The sequence below is a fragment of the Sapajus apella genome, unplaced genomic scaffold, assembly GCF_009761245.1.
Source record: "Sapajus apella isolate SASKATOON/1434 unplaced genomic scaffold, GSC_monkey_1.0 scaffold16, whole genome shotgun sequence".
Taxonomy (NCBI): domain Eukaryota; kingdom Metazoa; phylum Chordata; class Mammalia; order Primates; family Cebidae; genus Sapajus; species Sapajus apella.
In genome coordinates, this window is record NW_022436956.1 from 31,394,516 (window position 1) to 31,419,129 (window position 24,614).

Genomic DNA, 24,614 nt, shown 5'->3' on the forward strand with positions numbered 1-24,614 from the left:
AAAAAAAAAAAGAAAAAGGTTTGAGAAATGGGAATTAAAAAATAGTGAAAGGGAAACCACATTAAGTAAGAGTCAGTATGGTAAGAAAAGAAAGTAGAAAAAATGGCATCCTGTAAGTCAGTGCAAAGAGATCAGAATAGCGGCAAAACTACTCAACCACTGCAAAGAGAGCAGAAGAGATCATGGTTTTAAAACAGAATGTGAATGGGAATTTATTTCAATTTGAAAATTACAATATAAAACCACAATAAAAACACACACGAGATCTTGTGCTCAAGATCAGTGAACATCATATCTCTACTTTAACAGGGGCTGTGATATATGACAGTTCTGGAGTTTCTGAAGAAAAACTGAAGGAATCCCATTTGTTTCAAAACAGCTTATGTCATTAAGAGAAAAAAAATCACTTTCAGTAATATTCTAAAAGTGTCAAAGAACTGCCAAGATATAATTCTGGAAAGTGCTGTTCTCTTACCTACTACCCATTATCTTAATTTTTCTCTATGTATTCTGCTTATAGTCCTCATTAAGGATCCCTTCTCATTTTACTAGTTGCCACAGACAAGTCTATGGTGTATTGTTGCTTTTCATCTATTTTGCATAATAAGTATTTAATAATATGATGATTTACCATGCTTATTGCCATTAAATAAATCAACATTAAGTAAATTGTATTAGCAAAAAATTATTCCTAAAAACAGATTCAGGCTATGAGCTTAAATGTTGAAATTTTTATTCCTGTCACTGCTATATTTACAATATTAATACTATGAAATCATTTTGGCGATACATACATACTGAATCTAGAAGGAAGAAAAGTCTAGTATTATAAAAAGTTAATTAGAATTAACTATTTAAATCAGAGCATGCAATAAATAATGTTTAACACGTCTCCATCCTAAATCAACTAAGTAATAAAATTCAAATAAAATTGGAGTTATAGACTTTCTGTAATCCTTTATATTAAAACAGGCTTCCCGGGAGGAAATAATATGTGTTATTTAAATATTTATCAATCATATACTAAAAAGATTAACAAGTACTAATTTAGTATGTTTCAAAGTATATTTGTGAATTTTAATACATTTTATTAGATTGATAGCACTGTTTGCACTGTCACTTTATAAAACAAAAACATCCAAATTTAGATGACTGAAGCAATATTTCATTTATCTATAATCCAAGAAAATAGGTAGCTAAATGGGCTAATTTTTTGTTTTTTATTAACTTTTTTTGAGAGGGTCTTACTCTTTCACCCAGGCTGGGGTGCAGTGACACAATCATGGCTCACTGTAGCCTGGACCCTACCAGGTGATCCTCCTGAGTAGCTAGGACTATAGGCACCTACTACCACACCAAGTTAATTTTTGTATTTTTGTAGAGACAGGGTTTTTGCCATGTTGCCCAGGATGGTCTCAAACTCCAGGACTCGACCGATCTACCTGCCTTGGCCTCCCAAAATGCTAGGATTACAGGAAAGAGCCACTGCATCCAGCCTACACTTTATAAAGAGGTTGATTCAGCAACCCACACAATATCAAAGCTTAAGATAACATCTATATTCAGGTGTGCCTAATCCTTAAGTCCATGACTCTTTCTAATAAACCATGGGGGATCAAAGTCAACAGAATTTGGAGAGGTGCCATCATAGGCTGCAGCAGCTAAAACCACCTTATGCCTCAGTGCCACCCTCTGAGAACAAAAGAGCAGGGCAACAGTATTATCAAAGCCTAAATTACTGGGAGAATTGTCCATAAAGCAAGACAATAGAAAAAAGTTTCAAAGACAATAAAGACATTAACATATTTTTTAAAAGGTTGCATTAGGAGAGCAACTACTAATAATACTTAAAATTCAACTAGAGTTGAAGTAAGCACTATGGTCTAGTGATGTGCAGTAAGTATAAAATACACACTGAATTTCAAAGACAAAACAAAAAGATTTAAGATATGACATTAATAATTTTTATATTGATTACATGTTAAAACATGAATGTTGTGACTGTACTGGTTAAATAAAAAATATAAATATTAAAATTAATTTCATCTTTTTTGTACATAGTTAAGTGTGGCCACTAGAAAATTCAAAATCCCATACAGAACTCTCTTTTGTGCTTCCCATGATACTTCTGTTGGACATTAAATAAAATCCTGTAAGTTCAGCAATAACAACAGAAGAAAAAATAGCATATAGTAGGGTCTCAAACCATGAAGAAAGAAATGAAGGAGAATGGTAAGGTAAACTGCAGTATATAAGCTATAATAAATTCATGAATGGAGAAAATATAGCAGATAATAGCAAGATATATTGTAATATACACTATAATACAAATCATTTCCACAAGCCTTCACAAAATTTTAATAACTCAATTCTAAAAATAAACACAGCTGTTTTATACATTCTCAAAATATGAATAGAGCATATTTATGCAGTAGCAACATGTTAAGCTGTATGTTACATAGTCTTGAAAATAAACAATATTTATAATTCAAATATAGCTAATAATCACTAAATGAGTATGTTACATTACAAAAACTATGCAGTATGCTTTTTGATTAAACTATTGAGTGACAGCCATATGTTTTGTCAATTGATTACTAGGTTTTTTTTTTTAATGAGTAAATACAATTGATTGAATTATATATTTTTGAAGAATTGCTTTTGACATTTTAATATTCATCTTTTCCTTAAAAAGCTCAGTGTATACGGACAAAGTCATTATCTGATCATACAGCCGTTGGGAGGGAATAGGTTTTCTTTTCTTAATTCCTTTCTGTCTGCCTTTCTTTTTTTCATTCTGTCTATTTCTCTATTTTTATAGATTTAGGGGATACAAGTTCAGGTTTCTTACATGTATATAATGCATAGTGGTGAAGTCCACACTTTAAAAGTACTCATCACCTGAATAGTGAACATTGTACTTCATAGGTATTTTTTCAACCCTTACCCCACCTCACCTTTTACAGTGTCCCATGTCTATCATTCCACTTCATATGTTCATGTGTACCCACTGTTTAGCTCCAATTCATAAGTGAGAACATGTGGTATTTAACATTGTTTCTGAGTTATTTCACTGAGGATCATAGCCTTCAGCTTCATCCAATTGCTACCGAAGACATAATTTCATTATTTTTTTATGGCTGAGTGGTACTCCATGGTGTGTGTGTGTGTGATATATGTGTGTGTGTGTGTGTGTGTGTGTGTGTGTGTGTGTGTGTGTGTATACAAGTTATCAATATTTTAAAACTTAACTATTAAGCAAGGAAAATCCTTTGGGCAAGAAAAATTTTGTCTAATTTGGTACAATTTAGGTGTGAAATCAGGTTGTTTGTGTTTTAACTGAAATAATTTCCTAGGTGGGATGCTATTTTAGACCTAAGTAAATGGATGACACATGAAGTAGTATTCTTTTTGTTTGTTGAGGTTTTAGATAATTGAGGTTTTAGAAATTGATTCTTTCTCAGAATTTTTGTCACCAGTGGATACTCAAGCAAGACCAGAGTTTAGCATGGTTTCCTGTAAATGTCCAGATAGTAAATATGTCAGGCTTTGTGGGCCATAAGGTCTCTGTTGCAGCTACTCAATTCTTCTGTTGTAGGATGAAAATAGTCATAGACAATATAAACAAATAGGCATGACTGGGTTTTAATAGAACTGTATTTACAAAAACTAGCAGCAGGCTGGATTTGGCCTATTCCTGAGCTGTAGTTTGCCAATCTTTCAACTAGATTATCACTTGTGTAAGGTGTTATAGGGATTGATACAGTCTAGATAACATCAGAGTCCTTCTCAGATATGTGACTCAATGAAATTCGTAAGATGTAAAATGTAGTCTCTGTTGTGTATATTTACCCATAGTTTATAAAATAGTAATTAACAAATGGACAAAGGTATTTTTTTTCCATACCATATGATCACATCTTGGTTCAGTATATGTTTTCTATGATAAAGAAGATAAAGATAACAAAAGACTCTATGAACAATCACTTTAAAAAGCAAAAAAGTAAATTAGAAGTAAAAACAAAATTGGAATGGCTCTGAAAGGGTTGTAGAAAAGGGAGAAATACCTTCACTTTCATGTGATGGAAATTCTAACTTTGCCCTCAAGTAACCATTCATCCCTCTTTAGATAATTATTTCCTAACATTTTCTGGGCAGAAGCCTTTCCCAAGTCTTAGTCCGTATGGTTCTGGAAGAGTTGATTCAACTCAGTTCAACAAACTAATTTGTAACTTGAATTGGGGCTTAACTAATTAGAGTGTTCCACTCTCCTGACCACACTGACTGGTTCAGGGATAGCAGCATGACCAAACTGAGACAATGAAATGTATGAATTCTGCTGGGTATTCTGAAAAACAGGTAAGTGTTTGTTTCTATTAGATTTGAACCTAAGGGACCTTAAGTCAGAGAATAGCTGCAATAATTCTGTGATAATAAAGACAGGCTGTATGAAAAATGGTGCCAATACAGAGGAGAACAAAGTCTGTGTGTGTGTTTGTGTGTGTGTGTGTGTGTGTGTGCGCATGTACATATATATGAATACATATAAAATATATATCAGTGGTACAATGATACGTAATATACATTATCATATATATGTATCTATCTCAACACATCAGTTCTTTCAGAATATATATACGAGGATATATATATGATAATAAATATATATGTATATAGAAATCACTGGGTCCTCATGACATCCTTCACGTTCCTTGAAACAAGCTATGAAAAAAACCAGTTTAACACCTTTTCAGTCATGTAAATCATAAATTTCCACACAATAAATTTCCACTATTCTTTTTCTTTTCAGATGGAGTCTTGCTCTGTCATCAGGCTGGAGTGTAATGGCATAATTTTGGCTCACTGCAACCTCTACTTCCCAGTTCGAGTGATTCTTCCACCTCAGTCTCCCAAGTAGCTGGGATTACAACTGTGAACAACCATGCCTGGCTAATTTTTGTATATTTTTTAGTAGAGACGGGGTTTTACCATGTTGGCCAGGATGGTTTCAATCTCTTGACCTTGTGATCCACCCACCTTGGCCTCCCAAAGTGCTGGGATTAGGTAAGTCAGTTTGAGCTGAGTATTCCAATTACTTAAAATCTAAAATGCCTTAACTGATTAATGCAAGTTCAACAGACAACTTTCCCAAGCATCTACAATCAGAAAGGTCAAAATAATACATATCTGCATTATATTATGTCTATCCACAAGTGGATTTCTGGCAAAACTATGTAAAGAGGAGGGTAGGGAAAGGAATAAAAAAGGAAAGAAAATAACATTATAAGTTTGGTGAGTTCAAAGACTTGAAATATGATAGACCTTCTGAGCACCCATTTCACAGGATAGCTGGCTGCCTTATTGTATCTAAAGCCAGTTATTAGTGAACAAACAGAGCTTAGATTCCTAAACATTTTATTTCTAGTAACAACTATAGTAATACCTCAGGAGATTGGATCCCCCCTCCTCTCACAGCACAGGGTATCCACAGGAGATGAGAGCCCTTCCCCTACCAATACCAAAATCCATGGATACTCAAATCCCTTATATAAAATGGTGTAGTATTTGCACATAAACTGCACACATAATCCTGTATACTTTGAATAATCTCTAGGTTCCTTATAGCACCTAATACAATGTAAGTAAGCATTATGCAAGTAGTTGTTATACTATATTGTGTTTTTTCAGAATATTTTCAATCTGCAGATGTGGAACCCACAGATTCAAAGACCTGTATTCCTTTTCATACCAAATTATCAAGTGGATCAAATGAAACCCAAACAGTCATGTTTTAGTTGCAATTAAATATATGTTATTTAATTGAGCAAGTAGAATTCAACCAGGATAAGTATATAATAAATACCCAATAAATTGTTTAAATCAGAAATGCTGAAGAGCTGAAATAAAGGGAAAAATGCAGGAAACTAGTATATTAAGTAAAGCCAAGGCTGAAAGAGAGGGGTAGTTGATATTGTTTGGCTGTGTCCCCACCCAAATCTCATCTTGAATTCCCACATGTTGTGGGAGGGACCCAGTGGGAAATAATTGAATCATGGGGGCAGGTCCTTCCAGTGCTGTACTCATGATAGTGAATAAGTCTCATGAAATCTGATGGTCTTATAAAGAGGAGTTCCCCTGCACAAGCTCTCTCTCTTTGCCTGACCGCATCCATGTAAGTAGTGACTAGCTCCTCCTTGCCTTCCAACATGGTTATGAGGCCTCCAAACCATGTGGAACTGTAAGTCTATTAAATCTCTTTCTTTTGTAAATTGCCTAGTCCCAGTGTGGCATTAACAGTAGAGTGAAAATGGACAAATACAGGAGTATTCTGAAAGATCTGAGGCACAGAAGCTAATGCTATAAGCTATTATATATTTCTAAGAGAAAAATCAGGAGAAACCTACAGAGCACTAATACAAAGGAGATTTTGTTTGAAATAAGGTTAGTGCAAAAGTAATTGTGATTTTGCCATGTTAATAAAAATGATGAAATTCTCAAGGCATTTGAAATTATCAAATAATTTTAAAGTAAATTATTTTTAAAAGTGACTACTAATAAAAAGATGGCACATTAATATAAATTTTTATTTCTAGGAAAGTATTTTTAATATGATACCTGCTCTATAATTTGGCCTGAGGAATGATTCTGCTCTGTAAAGCTATCAAGAGGTAACCTAGTACAGTAATAGAGTAAAAATACAATCTTACATTAAGAGGCCTAAAACACAGACCATGATATTTAAGAGGAAGAATGGCTAATTTTCATGGAGTACTGATGATACATCAGGCATATGCCTTTCAGTAGAAAGTTATTTTGTTACATTTTAAGAGTTTCAGCCAGGCACCGTGCATGGCTCATGCCTGTAATCCCGGGACTTTGGCTGGCCGAGGTGGAAGGATCACCTGAGCTCAGGAGTTTGAGAGCAGCCTGGCCAACATGGTGAAACCCCATCTGTACTAAAAATACAAAAATTAGCTGCATGTGGTGGTGCACACCTGTAATCCCAGCTACACGGAAGGCTAAGGCAGGAGAACTGCTTGAACCTGGGAATGGGAGGTTGCAGTGAGCCAAGATCCCACCATTGCACTCCAGCCTGGGCGACAAGAGCGAAACTCTGTTTCAAAAAAAAAAAAAAAAAAGAGTTTCAGGAATATAAGAGTGTGAGAGAAGGGTGGGTTATAAAGAATAACATGGAATATAAACATTTGAGCTTTGTGGAGGACTTAACACTGAAAAGTTTATATTTTCTTCAGTGCCCATCTAATAATCAAATGATGTGTATTTTTTCCATGAAATGCCTTTTGGTGAATGCCTTTTGGTGTGCTTTACATGCATGATTGATTCTCAGAAAGCCAATAAGATAGCACAAAATACTTTGTGTGTGTATATGGTATGTTTTAAAGTATGAGAAGAGCACAACTGCTCTCAAAAAGTAAGCCAGTTGGTTCATAAATTTATGGCTAAAAGGAAGGGTTAGCATTTTAACAGCTACTGTACAAACTCCAAAAGAAAACAAAAAATCATTCTAACACCACATAACATCACCACTGGAAAAAAAAAATGGAAGTCTAAACAAAGCATCATCAGTTAATACACATATATAACTTATTTCACAGTTGCTCAAAATAAAAAGTAGATTATTTCAGCTTCTATTTCAAGTAGGGCTAGCTACTGATGAAAATAACTAAAAATGTTGAATAACATATTAAAGCATATTCTTAAATGCACCCAAATGTAACTATGAGCTCAAAAGTAAGGCATGATTATTCAAAAAGTTAAGTGTTGAGTTTTTAATCTTCATCTTTATTTACTTCATCTTGAATGTGAATAGACGTATTGTAGATCACAGATTTCTTATTCTGTCACAGTAACTAAGTGTGTTGCCCCTACCTTCTTGCCCCAGGTCTTATTTCTGGGGCAGCCACATGAAAAATAGATCAATTGTCCTATTCAAGCAGACAGATCTTCCATTGGTTAAGTACAAGGGGTTAAAGAAGATGGTTTTTCTCTGCTTATAAAGAGGATGAAGGCAACTGTCCTCTTTCCTTTGAAAGGGAAACATAATGTGACTGAATTCTAAAGAATGTGGTATATAAATAAAATCTCTCCAGCAGCCAGAGGACCTAGAGATTACTCCAAGTTTTAGAGCTTTATTCCTTTTCATATGTAAATATTTAAGGAGATAATGCTATAGTCCCTCTAGGACTCTGAATAAAAGTTTTATTATCCTTTCTGAGTAGAGCAATAAACTAGACAAATAGCCAGTCTTATGAAGAGTCATAAGACTGTTATTTTTTACAGAAACACTGAGAATGTAACACTTTGAAGATCAGATTCAGCTGAAAAAAAATGAGTGAACTGGAAGACAGTTCTGTAGAATTTATTCAGAATGCATCATGTAGGAAAAAAAGATGGAAAATATGAGAAATAAGACACATGATGAACAGAGAGAAAAAGATCTAATATATATCTAATCAGAGTTCCAGAAAAGATAGTGAAGCAGTCAAAATTTAAAGAATAACTCAGATGTTGATGTTACTGAACACCACCAATGAAAATTCAAAAAGCCCATTAAATCTTACACAATTTTTTTAAAAGAATGAATTAAAGAGAACAAAAATCCATACTCAATCTCAACAAAGTATAACTGCAGAAAATCAAGGTAAAATCTTAAAAGCAGCAAGAAAAGATATATCAAAGAAACAAAAATTGACTTCTCCACAACAGAAACCAGAAAAGATAGAATTCTATCTCAACTCTGCGTTCAGTATAGTGAGACATTAGATGTTAACACAGAATAGCATACCCTTTAAGACAGCGGGTAAATTAAAGGCATTTTAAGATAAATAAGAACTCAAGCGTTTACAACCAAAAGATATTTTCTACACTACAAGCAGATACAAAGTGAAATCAAACAGAATGTCTGAGATGCAGGAAGAAATAAAGAACAACACAAGTGATAAACATGGGGCAAATCCAAATAAACACTGATGTACATGACTACAGCAACAACAAGAAGACTGAAATATAAAATAATAACTACATATAAAGTTGGAATTGAGTACAATATTCTAAGCTTCTTCAACTCTCTGGGAGTTAGGTAAATATGCTGAGTTTGACTTTGATAAGCTATGTATGTACAAAAAAAATATAGGATACCAACTAAAAAGTAGAAAACACATATAAGTTGTAAACTAGGAAAAAGAAACATTAGAAAATAATTAGTCCAAAGGAAGATGAGTAAAAAAAAGTAGAAAATCACAAATGTATAATATTATAATTAATCCAAATAACGTAAATAGACTAAATATTCCAGTTATAGGTCAGGCATAATCCAGCTATAGGCTTTTTATAAGAGGCACCCATAAAAAATTGAGAAAGTTAATGTTAAAAGTATGAATTAGGATCTATCTAGCAAAAAATAACCAAAAGAAAGCTGATATACATTTATTAACATGAGAAAAATAGGAAAAACGTAAGAGCTAAAGAGAATCACTTTACGATAATAAATGTTCAATACGCCAAGAAGAGATAACGTTCTGAACCTGTATAAATAAAAAAATTGGTGAACAAAATACCATTTTGTGTATGTGTAGTGGTATAAGTTTTGAATAAATCATTTTTAACTAAAGGACAAAATGTGAGGAGAGCAGTCAACAACAGCAGAATAGGCATTCTTTTCAAACATAACAAAATGTTATTACATAGTGGGCTGTAAAGCAAATCCCAACAAATTTGGAAAGTTAACTGTCATAAGATCATATTCTCTAGTCATAATATAGTTATACATAATAGAAATCTACACCTAAAAGGTAATCAAAACAGTAAAGAATGAGTAAAAAATGGAGCATAGAAGATGAAGTTATAATGAAGTTTAGAAAATATTTGAAACTGAACAATAATGAAAACATACCATCAAGCTTGTGGTTATAGTTAAAACAGTGCTCAATAATATAGCCTTCAGTGCTTTAAGATTTTTAAAAGGAGAAAGAATTATCACATTAACCACTCAAATCAAGAAGCAAAACATTAGAGGAGAAAGCCAGTAAAATTAAAGGATGTGCAAATGAAAGGTATATTCTATTATGTAGGAGGTATCATCTCTCAGCATATAGGTTTGTGAAGCTGGGGCTAACTCTACAAACTGAAGTTCTCCTTTACAGATGATGTCCTATTAGGTTCTGCCAAATGGGATTTCTAAGAAGAATGGGAAGCAGGAATAGGGGAAAAGGAACTTACTCTTCCTGTTCACTTGAGATTCTTTTCAGTATCATCCCAACAACAGCAGCTGGCTCCAACGTTTAGCTTATTTTGGCACCCTCAGAATCAGCCAAGGAATCCCCCCTCAATCATATGAGTACTTCTGAAGAGCAGCACTCCTTCCTCAGAGGTCTAAGTCCAACTCCAAAGGGTCTTTCTCCAATTCTACATTCAGATTACCTCAGACTCCTTGATTCCCTTTGTTCCCCTAACTCTAGGGGAGGTAGCTGCTTCCTGCAAATACCTCAGTTATTGCACTGTTTCCTTTTTGCTTTTTGAGCTCTCTGACACTTGTGTTACCAATTCTCTATATTAAATTATCCATTAAAATATCTAACATTTGTTCGGCTTTGCTGATTGAAACTCTAAGTAAATGACATAATTTTTATTACCAAAAGGAATGAAACATATCAGTTTAGGAGGAGGGGCATAGATAAAGTTTTTTACTAAGAACTAAATTCGAAGGGAAATCTTTCACATGGGAAGTATAAAACAGTGAATTCGTTTGTGGAGTTTCAGAAGTGTTAGCACAAAAACCGCTCTAAGCACAACTGAGAAATGCTTTCATCCAACAAATGTATGTGTTACAGATAAGTATCCTGCCACTAAGTTTTGAAAAATAGTATATAGCAATCATTTTATGATCCACCTTGATTAATAGAAAAGAAAATTGGACAAGACTCTGAGAAGAAGTAGTTATCAATTTTAAAGATATTTTTAGTTCAACAACCTAAGAAAGTACTATTTCTGTTACTTTCTTAATTTTATTTAACTTCAGCATATTCTTTAGAAATTAAGCTACTCCAAGTCTACAAGTTTAATTGGCAGATACATAATCTAGGGAACATTCTGGACAAAGAAATACAGTTACTGGTTCAACTCTTGTTCAGAAAAAACAAGTGATACTTTGTTCAGAAAAAAGTATCACTTATTTTTCTCTCAACAAATTTTACCAGCCTAAAAGAGATTGTTTTATATGCACCACTTATCATATGGGTAATTTAAATGAGAATTAATGGGAGTTCTGAAGCTATATAAAGTAGATGTAAATTGGTTAGAATGTCAGTAATTCTCAATAGTTATCACCATCAACCAGGTATTAAAAATTGCTGGGTGGTAGCTGGCATGAAATAAAAATTTTAAAGCAAGAACTGACCTTTCAAAGGTATACATGTAGAATACTAAACAAGATTAGAATCTCAGGGTGTTATACTTTTCAGTATTTTGTTTTGCAAATTATTGTTTTACAAACTTACTGAATTTTTCAGAATGCCAGAAAAAATTACACAAACATAAGATGTTAAATTGTGTATTTGAACAGTTTACAAAATAATAACATGAGTTAACCATTAACACAAAGAAATGTCGAAAGTTATATACTTAAATACATATTTTACCAAAAAAATGTATTCACTCACATTATCACTAAAAATTTGAAGACACAGTCTTAATCTTCAAGCAGAAAGTCTAAGTTCATTAAAAATCAGCTGGGCTAGGTGGCTCACGCCTGTAATCCCAGTACTTCACAAGGCCAAAGTGGGTGGATCAAGAGGTCAGGAGTTTAAGACCAGCCTGGCCAATATGGTGAAACTCTGTCTCTACTAAAAAAGCAAAATTAGCTGGGTATGGTGGCGGGCACCTATAATCCCAGCTACTTGGGAGGCTGAGGCAGAGAATTGCTTGAACCCGGGAGGTGGAGGTTGCAGTGAGCCATGATCGTGCCACTGCACTCCAGCCTGGGCGACAGAGCAAGACTCTGTCTCAAAAAAATATAATAAAAAATAAAAAAGAGAAATTGAATATGGCAATGTCATAAGCACAACTATTGCTTGTTATGCCACGCTTTTATAAATGTACAAATCCTTAAATAAGAATGATAATGTTTAATCTATGAAGACTGCCCATGTTTCAAAAACTATGATCACATCTATTTGTTATTATATCCATGCAGGATCTCTGTGAAGCCTAATTCTACTTTTGAAATATCTTTGGACTCTTCTTACTTTATATTGATACTGCCACAATACTAAATAAAATCTGCACCCACCTTTCTCTTAGAACATAACTTCTTATTTAGTTTTTCAGGCCTCAGTCATCTTAATCTAATCCACTATTTACATCCTCATCAATTTTGCCTTTATAAAACACAAACCTCTTTATATCACCACAATGCCCCCTTCTTATTAGTTCTGTTATATCCCCCCTTTCATATATATATATATATATTATTGCATTTTAGGTTTTGGGGTACATGTGAATAACATGCAAGATTGTAAGCACTCCAGCATGACATTAACCCCTTTCCAACCTAGTTCTATTGACTACAATCAGGTTAGAATAACAAACATGGCAGGTATTTCCTTTTCCCTGGAATACCATTTCACCTTTTTTTTTGTCTAAAGAATTCCATGGGCCTGATGGCTCATGTCGGGAATCCCAGCACTTTGGGAGGCTGAAGCAGGCGGATTGCCTGTGCTTAGGAGTTTGAGACCAGCCTGGGCAACATGGCAAAACCCATTCTCTACCAAAAATACAAAACATTAGCCAGGTTTGTGCTGTGCACCTGTGGTTCCAGCTACTAGAGAGGCTGAGGTTGGAAGGACTGCTTGAGCCTGAGAGGCAGAGGTTGCAGTGAGCTGAGATCATGCCACTGTACTCCAGGCTGGGTGACAGAGGGGGAACCCCATCTCAAAAAACAAACAAAAAAAAACCAACACAACATTCTTTACTTCTTATCACATAACCTCCTAAGGAAAAAAAAAAAAGTCTTCCCTGACTTTTCTATCAGCAGACTTAATCATTCCCTGATCTGAGTTTCCAAAGAAGACTGTAATATCTGTATTCTTTTTTTTTTTTTTCGCGTGTATTCGTATAAACTTTAGCATAATTTCTAGGGTAAATCACTAGCACCTAGGATAGTACCTACTGCATATTAGTGCCTCAATAGATATTTAATAAATAAATGAACAAATGAGAAAACAAATGACTAGAGAGAGAAGAGGTTATTACTCCTTTTTTACCCATGAAAAACCTAAGAAAAACTTCAGAAGTGATTCAGACCAGTCCAAAGGTAGTGAGTTATCTTGACTGTTCACAGTCAGTTACAGAAATGATTCAGCTACATTCCTGTAAGTGCTTAATGTGAAAAGATCAGAACCTGGATGACTTGCTGCTCTTTACTTTTCATCAAAAATTGACTTATTTTTGTTAAAGTGTAATTATTATATTAAGTTTAGCTAGTAATTAACTATAACCTGATAAAAATAATGATAAACTCTAAAACCTAAATGTTGCACTAAGTTCTTTCATTTGAATTATTTATATGTATAAACTTTAAAATTCTCCCCAAATAAGAGAATTCCTATTTATTCAAGTGTCATATCTTAATTTGCCTAGTTTAAAACATAACTTTTATGGAAATTATTATTTAAAGTATATATTGGTACTAGAAACACAGAAAGGGAAATGAGCAACAACTAAGAGGGCTTCTGGAACATACTGGAACATTGTCTAGCTTTTACTGGTTAAGCATAGCTAGGAGATTCCAAGAGAAGGACAGAGTATTGAGAAAGTTCTCACAGCATCTGTCATGGTTTGTTCATGCAACAATAAGATCTGCTTCACTATACAAGAGGCTTAGAAGTAAGGCTGGCTACAGAACCAAGTTATGGAGGGGAAGAAAAGGTTTTCCTTAGGAAAATAAATGTTATATTAATAAAGGATGGTTTGAAAAAGAAGTAAGAGTCAAAATTGGAGTTTTCTGCCTTAGTCCATGAAGAATAGAAGCCTCATCATGGTAATGGCTTTGGGAAGAAAGTGGGAGGGGCAAAAATTATAGCAGAGTGAAAAGCATAATATTTGATAAATTTGGCTATTATAAATGTAATATAAAAATTTTGAAAAAAATGTTTATTTTACAAACAAGAATTAAAATGGAGTTTTAAAAGCTACATTGTTTTATGTACAAAATGAAAAACTATCTCCCACTTCCAAATCTTGTGTTTGACAAAATAAAAGGATACCAAACACAGAAGATGGCACAACGGGAATGGGAAACACCTGGGAGAAAGAAGGTGTTGGGGCATGTATTAAGTGGGAGGAGAGGATATGGTAACTGCCATGGCTGGGGCAAACAAGACTAGAGAGAGATTTTGATTGCAAAATTTTCTTTTCACATTGTCTTGATTATATCATAATCCACTACATCACTATTTCAGAGCTAAAACATAGCCATATGAAGAACCAGACATAGGTAGCAGGGTACCTAATATACCACAGCATGCAATCCAGCTGGTTTGAGTTACCTGGAATAGGTGTAAAGATTGGCCTTAGAGTATCAAACAGAATAGATACAAACAAAAATAAAAACATACACCTAAACATATTATGGTAGAAATTAGTATCAGAGACAGAATACTGTGGAGGAAAAAAATAAGTCACTTTTAAAGAATAGGAATCTGATTAATTTTTTCAATAAAAGACCAATAAGTAATATTTTCTAAGAGTTGTAGGAAAAGAATTAGAAAGCTAAAAATTGATCTGCAGCTATACTATCAGTCTATTAGAGAAATGTGAAGAGGAAATAAAGATAGTCTCAGATGTAAAAAATTTCAGAAATGTTATTATTGCACAAAGAGAAACATTTTTAAATAACATTTTGGAATTGCCTTGAACTTAGAGATTATTCCCTCTGAGCCAGACACCACTGATTATTTTCATTTCAATGAGATGCAAATATAAGCATTATAAGCAATGCCTAAACTGTATTTATTTCATTTTAACCCTCCCTCCTGAAATTAAAAGCCTAAAGTATCTAAGCAGTCCTAGCCATTACAGTGGACTGAAAATCTACTTTCTATTTGGAGTCTCCCATGGGCTTACCCTAATTAGCTCATTTTGAGTAAGTGAATTGATTTCTCTTTAAACGAATGGTAAAAGCTCTTACCCTTTCCTTAATCAGAGCAAAGTAAGGCAGCCAGTCCTAAAATGTTAGAACTTAAAGCAGGGAACTTGAAATATATATGATAAATTATCAAAAGAAATAAAAGGGCAAAGTGAATTCTAGCATGACACTGATAGATAAGGCTCATAAATACACTCTCTTGCTTGTGTGAAGTGAAGAGATTTGGGAGAGAGCAGGGTAAAATAGGGATAGAGATGTGCAATTCTTAATATTACTGACAATTATAAATATTTGTATCATAAATTTTTAAAAAGTTTATGTTCACTATTAATGAAGTTAAAATCACTTTTTGAACTGCATTTGCACATCTTTGCAAGAAAATATGAAAAGTAACCTTCAGCTGGCCACAGTGGCTCATACCTGTAATCCCAGCACTTTGGTACACCAAGGCTGGGGGGAATCACATGACGCCAGGAGTTCGAATCCAGCTGGGCCAACATGACGAAACACTGTCTCTACTAAAAATATAAAAATTAGCCATGTGTGGTGGTACATGCCTGTAATCCCAGCTAATTGGGAGGCCGAGGCATGAGAATCGCTTGAAACTGGGAGGTGGAGGTTGTAATGAGCAGAGATTGTGCCACTGAACTCCAGCCTGGGCAACACAATGAGACTCTCTCAAAAAAAGCAATCTTCACCCTATGTAAATGTAAAAAGCAGCTTCAACTTCTATCAAAGTAACTCTTCCACCAACATATGCAGAAGAAAAAATTACTTGTATTTTGCATATTCATTCTAGAATTAAATATTATGTATAAAAATGTAAAAGATTAGTTACATTTTTAGTTTAGACATTTAAAAACAGAATTATTTAACTAAATTATAGATATTGTTTCACCAATATCTATAAGTATAATGAAGAGATTAAAAAGTACTTTAAGAACATTAAATTTTAGTAAATATTATGTACAATAGTTAATTTCTTATACAATGTTACTTTATTGAAAATAAACTAAAAATACAATTGTTTCAAAATCAAACGAGAACAAGCAGAAAAAAAGAGTCTCTGAACTTGAAGATAGGTCTTTTGAAATAACCCAGTGTAAGGAGGAAAAATAAGAGAAAAAAATAATGAAGAAAGCCTATGGGTCTTATGGTACACCATTAAGTGAAAAAATATTTGCACTGCCTGAGTGTAAGAGGGAGAAGAGACAGAGAAAGCCACAGAAAATCTATTCCAAAAAATAATAGCTGAAAACTTCCCAAATCTTGGGAGAGATATGACATCCAGAACCAGGAAGCTCAAAGACCTCAATTATACCAACCCTGAAAGTTCCATATTTCAATCAAACTGTCAAAAGTCAAGGACAAAGAGAGAATTCTAAAAGCTGCAAGAGAAAAATGTGAAGTCACATATTAGGGAATCCCCACTAGACACTCAGATTTTTCGGCAGAAACCTTCCAGGTCAGGAGAGAATAGGATGAGAAAGTGCTGAGGGAAAAAAAATCAGGCAACAATATAATATCCAGCAAACCTATCCTCCAGAAGTCAAGGAGAAATAAAGAACTTTGCAGATAATTAAAATCTGAGATAATTCATCACCACTAGAGTAGCCTTATAAAAAATGATTATAAAAAACAAGAAAGTATAAATCCCACCAGTAGATGGCAAATTTCTAACAAACTAAGAATACTGAATTGCTCTAATGGTGCTACGTAAATCTTTCAATCCTTTAGTATGAAGATTTAAAGTCAAAATGGTTAAAAAAAAAATAGCAGCTACAAATAGTGGCTAAGAAACTCATCATACACAAACATGTAAATTAAGATAACAAAAATATAAATGGGAGAAAGGCATGTAGCATTCGTATGCAGTCAAAGTTATGCTACCAGTTTAAACTACTCTATTACAACTACAGGATTCTTTATGTTAGCCCTATGGTGAAAATAAAGAAAGAAAGTACAACAGATACACAAATGAAGAAAAAAAATAGTAAACAAAGCTTAGTAACACTGAAACAACCAAACCAGATTTAAACAAAAGAAGAACAGAACAAAGATCTAAAACACAACCAGAAAACATTTAACAAAATGGCTGGAGGAAGTCCTTACATACTAATGACCTTAAATATACATGGGTTAAATTCTCCACATTAGTACGTTCTCACATTGCTATAAGGAAATACCCAAGACTGGGTAACTTACAAAGAAAAGAGATTTAATTGACTCCCAGTTTTGCATGTCTGGGGAGTCCTCAGGAAACTTATAATCATGGCCAAAGGCACTTCAGAGGATAGTAGGAGAGAGAATGAGTGCCAACGGGGGAAATGCCAGATGCTTATAAAACATGACTGTGATTTTGAGAACTCACTATCACAAGAACAGCAAGAGGGAAACTGCCCCCATTATTCAATTGCCTCCCACTGGGTCCCTTACATGACATGTGGAGATTATGGGGATTACAATTCAAGATGACATTTGTGTAAAGACACAGCCAAATCATATAATTCTGTCCCTGGCCCCTCCCAAATGCCATGTCCTCACATTTCAAAACACAATCGTGCCTTCTTAACAGTCCTCCAAAGTCTTAAGTCAGTCCAGCATTACCCGAAAGTCTCAGTCCGAATTCTCATTCGAGACAAGGCAAGTCCCTTCTGCCTATGAGCCTGTAAACCCAAAAGCAAGTCAGTTACTTCCTAGATACAATAGGGGTACAGACATTTGGGTAAGTAAACAGGAGAAATTGGTCAAAACAAAGAGGCTATAGGCCCCATGCAAGTCCAAAATCCAATAAGGCAGTCATTAAACTTTAAAGTTCCAAAACGATCTCCTTTGACTCCATATCTCAAATCTAGGCCACATTGATGAAAGAGGCGGGCTCCCATGGCCCTGGGCAGCTCTGCCCCTGTGGCTTTGCAAGATACAGCCCCCCTCTCCTGGTCACTTTCACAGCTGGTATTGAGCGTCTGTGGCTTTTCCAGGAACACAGTGCAATCTGTTGGTGGATCTACCATTCTTGGGCTTGGAGGCTGATGGCCCTCTTCTCACAGCTCCACTAGGCAATGCCCCAGTAGGAACTCTACGTGTGGGCTACGATCCCATATTTCCCTTCTGCACTGCCCTAGCAGAGGTTCTCTGTGAGGGCTCTGACCCTGCAGCAGATTTCTTCCTGGACATCCATCCATTATCATACACCTGATGAAATCTAGGCAAAGGTTCCAAAACCTCAATTCTTGTTTTCTGTGCACCTAGAGGCCCAACACCATGTGGAAACTACCAAGGCTTGGGGTTTGCACCCTCTGAAGCAATGGCCTGAGCTATATCTTGACCTCTTTTAGCCACAGCTGGAGCAGATGGAATGCGGGACACCAAGTCCCAATGCTGCACACAGCAGGGGGGCCCTAGACCTGGCACAGGAAACCATTTTTCTCTCCTAGGCTTTCAGGCCTGTGATGGGAAGCCTGCCATAAAAGTATCTCTGACATGCCCTGGAGATATTTTCCCCATTGTCTTTGTGATTAGTATTTGGCTTTTCATTATACAAATTTCCACAGCTGGCTTGAATTTCTCCGCAGAAAATGCGTTTTTTGTTTTCTACTGCATCGTCTTCCAAAATTTAATGCTCTGCTTCCTCTTGAATGTTTTGCTGCTTAGAAATTTCTTTTGACAGATACCTTAAATCATCTCTCTGAAGTTCAAAGTTCCACAGTTCTCTATGGCAGGGGCAAAGTGTCACCAGTCTCTTTGCTAAAGCATAGTCAGAGTGACCTTTACTCCAGTTCCCAACAAGTTTCTCATCCCCATCTAAGACAACCTCAGCCTGGACTCCATTGTCCATATCCCTATCAGCATTTTGGTCAAAGCCATTCAACAAGTCTCTAGGAAGTTCCAAACTTTCTCACACCTTCCTATCTTCTAAGTCCTGAAAACTGTTCCAACCTCTGTTCATTACCCAGTTCCAAAGTTGCTTCTACATTCCTGGGTATCTTACAGCAATGTCCCACTCCCAGTACCAATTTACGGTATTAGTCTGTTCTCACATTGCTATGAGAAAACACCTTAGACTGGGTAATTTATAAAGAAAAGAGATTTGATTGACTCATAGTTCCACATGGCTAGGATGGCCTCAGGAAACTTACAATCATGGCCAAAGGCACTTCTTCACAGGGCAGAAGGAGACAGAATGAGTGCCAGCAGGGGAAATGCCAGATGCTTATAAAACCATCAGATCTGATGAGAACTAACTCACTATCATGAGAACAGTGTGAGAAAACAACCCCCATGATTCAATTACCTCCCACTGGGTCCCTCCCATGACACAGGGGGATTATGGGGATTACAAGTCAAGATGAGATTTGTGTGGGGACATGGCCAAACCATATCATTCCAATTAAAAGATACAGTGTAGCTGAATTGATAAACAAGACCCTACTATATGTTGCCTACAAGAGACTCATGTCATCATTAAAGACAAATGGCCTAGCTAAGTTACTTGATTAAAATAATGATAAAATTGTAAAAAAAAAAAAAAAAAAAGGATAAATGGACTTAAGAGATGGAAAAATATATTCCTTATAATAACAAACAAAAGGAAACAGGAATAGCCATATTATATGAAATAGATTTTAAGTCAAAAGTAATTTTAAAATACTATGGAAATCATTATATAATGCTAAAGGAGTAAATTCGAAAAGATATAACAATTGTAAATACAGATGCACCCAAGAGAAAAACACCAAAATATTAAAAGCATATTATCAGATCTACAAGGAGACAGACACCAATATAATAATAGTAGGGGATTCCAAGGCCGCACTTTCAACAGTGGACAGATCATCTAGACAAAAAATCAACAAAAAGCCATTGGGCTTAAATTGTACCATAGACCAAAGGGACCAAACAGATATTTACAGAAAATTCTATCCAACAGCTGCAGAATACAGATTCTGCTCAACTGCATATGCAACATTCTCCAGGATATGTTAGGCCACAAAATAAGTCTTAAGAGATTCAGGAAGATAGAGATCATATCAAGTAACGATAATTATATAAAATTAGAAATCAACAAGAAAAATTTAGGAAATTGTAAAAATACAAGGAAACTAAACAGCATGCTCCTAATAACCAATGGGTCAATGAAAATCAACAAGCATTTTTAGGTAGACTAAGAAAAAAGAGAAGATTCAAATAAAATCAGAGTAAAAAAAAGAAGACATTACAACTGATAACAGAAATACAATATCATAACAGCCTATTATGAACAACTATATGCCAACAAATTTGATAACAGGAAAAATGGATAAATTCCTAAACACATACAATCTATCAAGATAAAATTATTAAAAAATGGAGTTGGGCATGGTCACTTATGCCTGTAATCCCAGCACTTTGGGAGGCCAAAATGGGTGGACTGCCTGAGCTCAGGAGTTGGAGAGCAGCCTGGGCAACGTGAAAAAACCTCATCTCTACAAAAATTAGCCAGGTATGGTGGTGCATGACTGCAGTCTCAGCTACTTGAGGGGCTGAGGCACGGGGATAGCTTGAGCTATAAGTGAGGGCTACAGTGAGTCAAGATCACACCACTGCACTCCAGCCTGAGTGACACAGTGAGACCCATCTCTAAACACACACACAAATACACAAAATTGAACGAACCAATAACAAGTGTGGAAACTGAATCTGTAATAGAAGTCTTCAAAGAAAAGCACAGGACCTGATGATTTCATTGCTACATTCTACCAAACTTTTAAAGAACTAATACCAACACTCTTCAGACTATTCTAAAAAAATAAAGAGGATGAAACAATTCTAAACTCATTTTACAAAGCCAGCATTATTGTGATTCCAAAGCCAGAGAAGGACACTACAAAGAAAAAGCAAACTACAGGCCAATATCCCTAAAAAATATAGATGTGAAAACTCTCAAAAAGATACTAGCAAGCCAAATTCAAAAATACATTAAAAAGATCATTCAGTATAATAAAGTGGGATTCACCCCAGGGATGCAAAGATGGTTCAACATACACAAATGAATAAAAGTGACACAAGTTAAAAGACAAAAGCAACATAATCATTTCAACAGACACAAAAAAGACATTCGACAAAATTGAACGTCCCTTCCTGACAAACTATCAACAAATTGAAACAGAAGGTATCTACTTCAACACAAATAAGGCCACACTTGACAAATGCACAGAAAACATCATGCTGAATATTAAGATTAAAAACAAGAGAAAGGCTGGGTGTGGAGGCTCACACCTATAATTCCAGCACCTTGGAAGGCCTAGGCAGGCAGATCACTTGAGCTCAGGAGTAAGCCCAGGCAACGTGGTGAAACTAAAAATAAAAAAATTAGCCAGGCACAGTGGTGCATGCTTGTAATCCCAGCTACCTGGAGGCTGATGCATGAGAATCGCTTGAGTCTGGGAGTCAGAGGGGCAGTGAGTGAGATCGTGCCACTACACTCCAGCCTGGGCAACAGAGTGAAGCCATGTGTCAAAAAATTTAAAAAAAACAAGACAAAGTTGTCCACTTTAATTACTTTTATTCAACATAGGAATGAAAGTTCTAGCCAGAGCAATTAGGCAAGACAAAAAAAAAAAATCCAAACAGGAAAGGAAGAAACCAAATTGAAACCAAATTATTCCTTTTTACTGACAACTTGATCTTAAATATAGAAAATTCTGAAGAGTCCACCTAAAACTGTTAGAACTAATAAACAAATTCAGTATAGTTTCAGGATACAAAATTAACATACAAAAACCAGTAGTATTACTGTCCACTAATAGCTATCTGCAAATAAAATCAAGAAAATTTCTACATTTATGTTTGAAGGATATTTTCACTGTATATACTAACTAGGGTGAAATATTTTTTCCTTCAGTACTTTAAATGTCATGCCACTCTCTCCCCGGCCCTGTAAGACTTCCACAGAAAAGTCGCTAGATGTATTGGAGCTCCATTGTATGTTACTTGTTCCTTTTCTCTTACTGCTTTTAGGATCCTTTCTTTTTATTTGATCTTTGGGAGTCTGATTAATAAGTAACATGAGGTACTCTTCTTTGGATTAAATCTGCTTGGTGTTCTACAACCTTCTTATATGTGCATATTGATATCTTTCTCTAGATTTGAGAAACTCTCATTATTATCTATTTGAATAAACATTCTACCTCTATCTCTTTATTAACCTCCTCCTTAAGGTCAATAAGTCTTAGGTTTGCTCTTTTCAGTCTACTTTCTAGATCCCATAGATGTGCTTCATTGCTTTTAATTCTTTTTTCTTTTGTCTTCTCTGACTGTATATTTTTAAAGAAATAATCACTAATCCTTTCTTCTACTTGATCAATTCTGCTATCAAAAGGCTCAAATGCATTCTTTAGTATACCAGTTGCATTTTTCAGCCCCAGAATTTCTGCCTTATTCTTTTTAGTTATTTCAATCTCTTTGTTAAAATTTATGAGATAGGATTCTGAGTTCCTTCTCTGTGTTATCTTGAATTTCTTTGCGTTTCCCCAAAACAGCTATTTTGCATTCTCTCTCTGAAAGGTCACATATTTCTGTGTTTCCAGGATTGGTCCCTGGTGCCTTATTTAGTTAATTTTGTGAGGTCATGTTTTCCTGGATGGTGTTGATGCTTGCAGATTTTCTTTGGTGTCTTGGCATTGAAGAATTAGGTATTTATGGTAGTTTTCTCAGTCTGAGATTGTTTGTCCCTTCTTGGGAAAGCTTTCCAGATATTTTAAAGGACTTGGGTATTGTGATCTAAGCTCTACCTGCTTTAGGGTGTACTCCAAGCCCAGTAATACTGTGATTTTTGCATCTTCATAGAGGTACCACCTTGGTGGTCTTGGACCAGATTTGGAAGAATTTTCTGGATTATCAGGCCGGGTCTCTTGTTCTCTTTCCTTACATTCACCCCAATTAATGGAGCCTCTCTCTGTTCTGAGTCACCTGGAGCTGGGGGTGGGGTGACACAAGCACTCCTGTGGCTACCACGAGGACGGTACTGTGTCAGACCTTAAGCCAGCACAGCACTGGGTCTTGCCCAAGGCCTGTAGTAACCACTCTTTGGCTATGGCCTATGTTCAGTCAAGGCCCTGGGGTTTCACAATCAGCAGGTAGCAAAGTCAGCCAGGCCTGTGTCCTTCCCTTCAGGTTGGTGAGTTTCCTCAGGCCATAGGTGTGTCCCGAGGTACTGTCCGGCAGCTAGGAACTAGAGTCAGAAACCTTAGAACTCTACCTGGTATTTTATTGTATTGGGGCCGAGTACTGTGGCACTCAAACCACAAGATTCAGTCCTTCTCCACTCTTCCCGCTCCTTTCCAAAGACAGAGGAGCCTCACTCGTGGCCACTGCCACAACAGGCTCATGGGGAGTACTATAAGACTACCACCAATATTCCCTTGAAGCCCAAAGTTTCTTCAGTCCACTTGTAATTAATGCTGCTTGACCTGCGACTTACCCTTCAGAGCAATGGGCTCTGGACACAGGGTAAGTCCAGAAATGCCATCTAAGGGCCAAGTCCTGAAACTGGGGCTAAAGAGCCTGTTTGGTGCTCTACCTCTCTGCAGCCAAGCTGCTGTCTAATGTGCCAGGCAATGTCTGCTTTGCATTTCTCTCTGCTTCTCTCAAGTGGAAGAAGTCTTGCCCCACAGCCACCACAGCTGGGAATGTTCTGAGTCTCACCTGAAGCCAGTAAGTCTAAGAATATTACCCAAGGCCCTCAATGTAGTACCTAGATGTTGCTGGTGGTTATGCAGGACACAAGGGATCTTCAGTCGGCAGGGGGTGAATCTTGCCAGAATTGGGTCCTTCCCTTCAAGCCAACAGGTTGCTTCCTGATGCAACGAGTGTCTACAGATGTTTTCCAGGAGCTAGGGCCTAGAAAAAGGGCTCACAACTATGACTGGTGCTGTATCCTGTTGTGGCTGAGTTCATATCCAAGATGCAAGACAAAGTCCTCCTCACTTTTTTCCCTTCTCTTCTCAAGCAGAGGGAATGAGTCTCTGTTGTAGCTGTGAGCTGTGTATCCTGGGGTTAGGGGAAGGGTGATGCCAGCATTCCCTAAGCTGCCCCAGCAGATGCCTCAGTAGGTCACATGCCCCTTCCAGTCCACTGTCTCTGGGCCTAGTTTAGCAGCACTACTCACATACGAGTTGAAATCCTTGTGGCCTGGACTGCTTTTCAAGATTATTTAGAGCCCCAGAGTACTTTAGCCTGCTGTGTTGGGGCGTACAAGAACTCAGGTTCCTGCCGCTGAAATCTTTAATTCCTCTCTGGCTAAGATTGGTTTAAATTCTCCCTCTGTGGGTAGGTGTCAGCTGTTTCTGTCCCATTTTGTTTTCTGTTGTAATAGGGCAGCACTGGGTTCGGTGCCTCACAAATGCTGTGATCTCCCTCTCCCCAGTGCACCAAAATGCCTTCCATGCCATGCCACTGCTGCTTGGGGACA

General features: G+C 36.0%; 1 protein-coding gene across 6 annotated transcripts in view; it reads right to left on the reverse strand.

Annotated features, from left to right (window-relative positions):
- Positions 1 to 24,614, reverse strand: part of DYNC2H1 (dynein cytoplasmic 2 heavy chain 1) — a 396,897-nt gene that overhangs the window by 92,617 nt on the left and 279,666 nt on the right. The gene's annotated exons all lie outside the window — the stretch shown is intronic.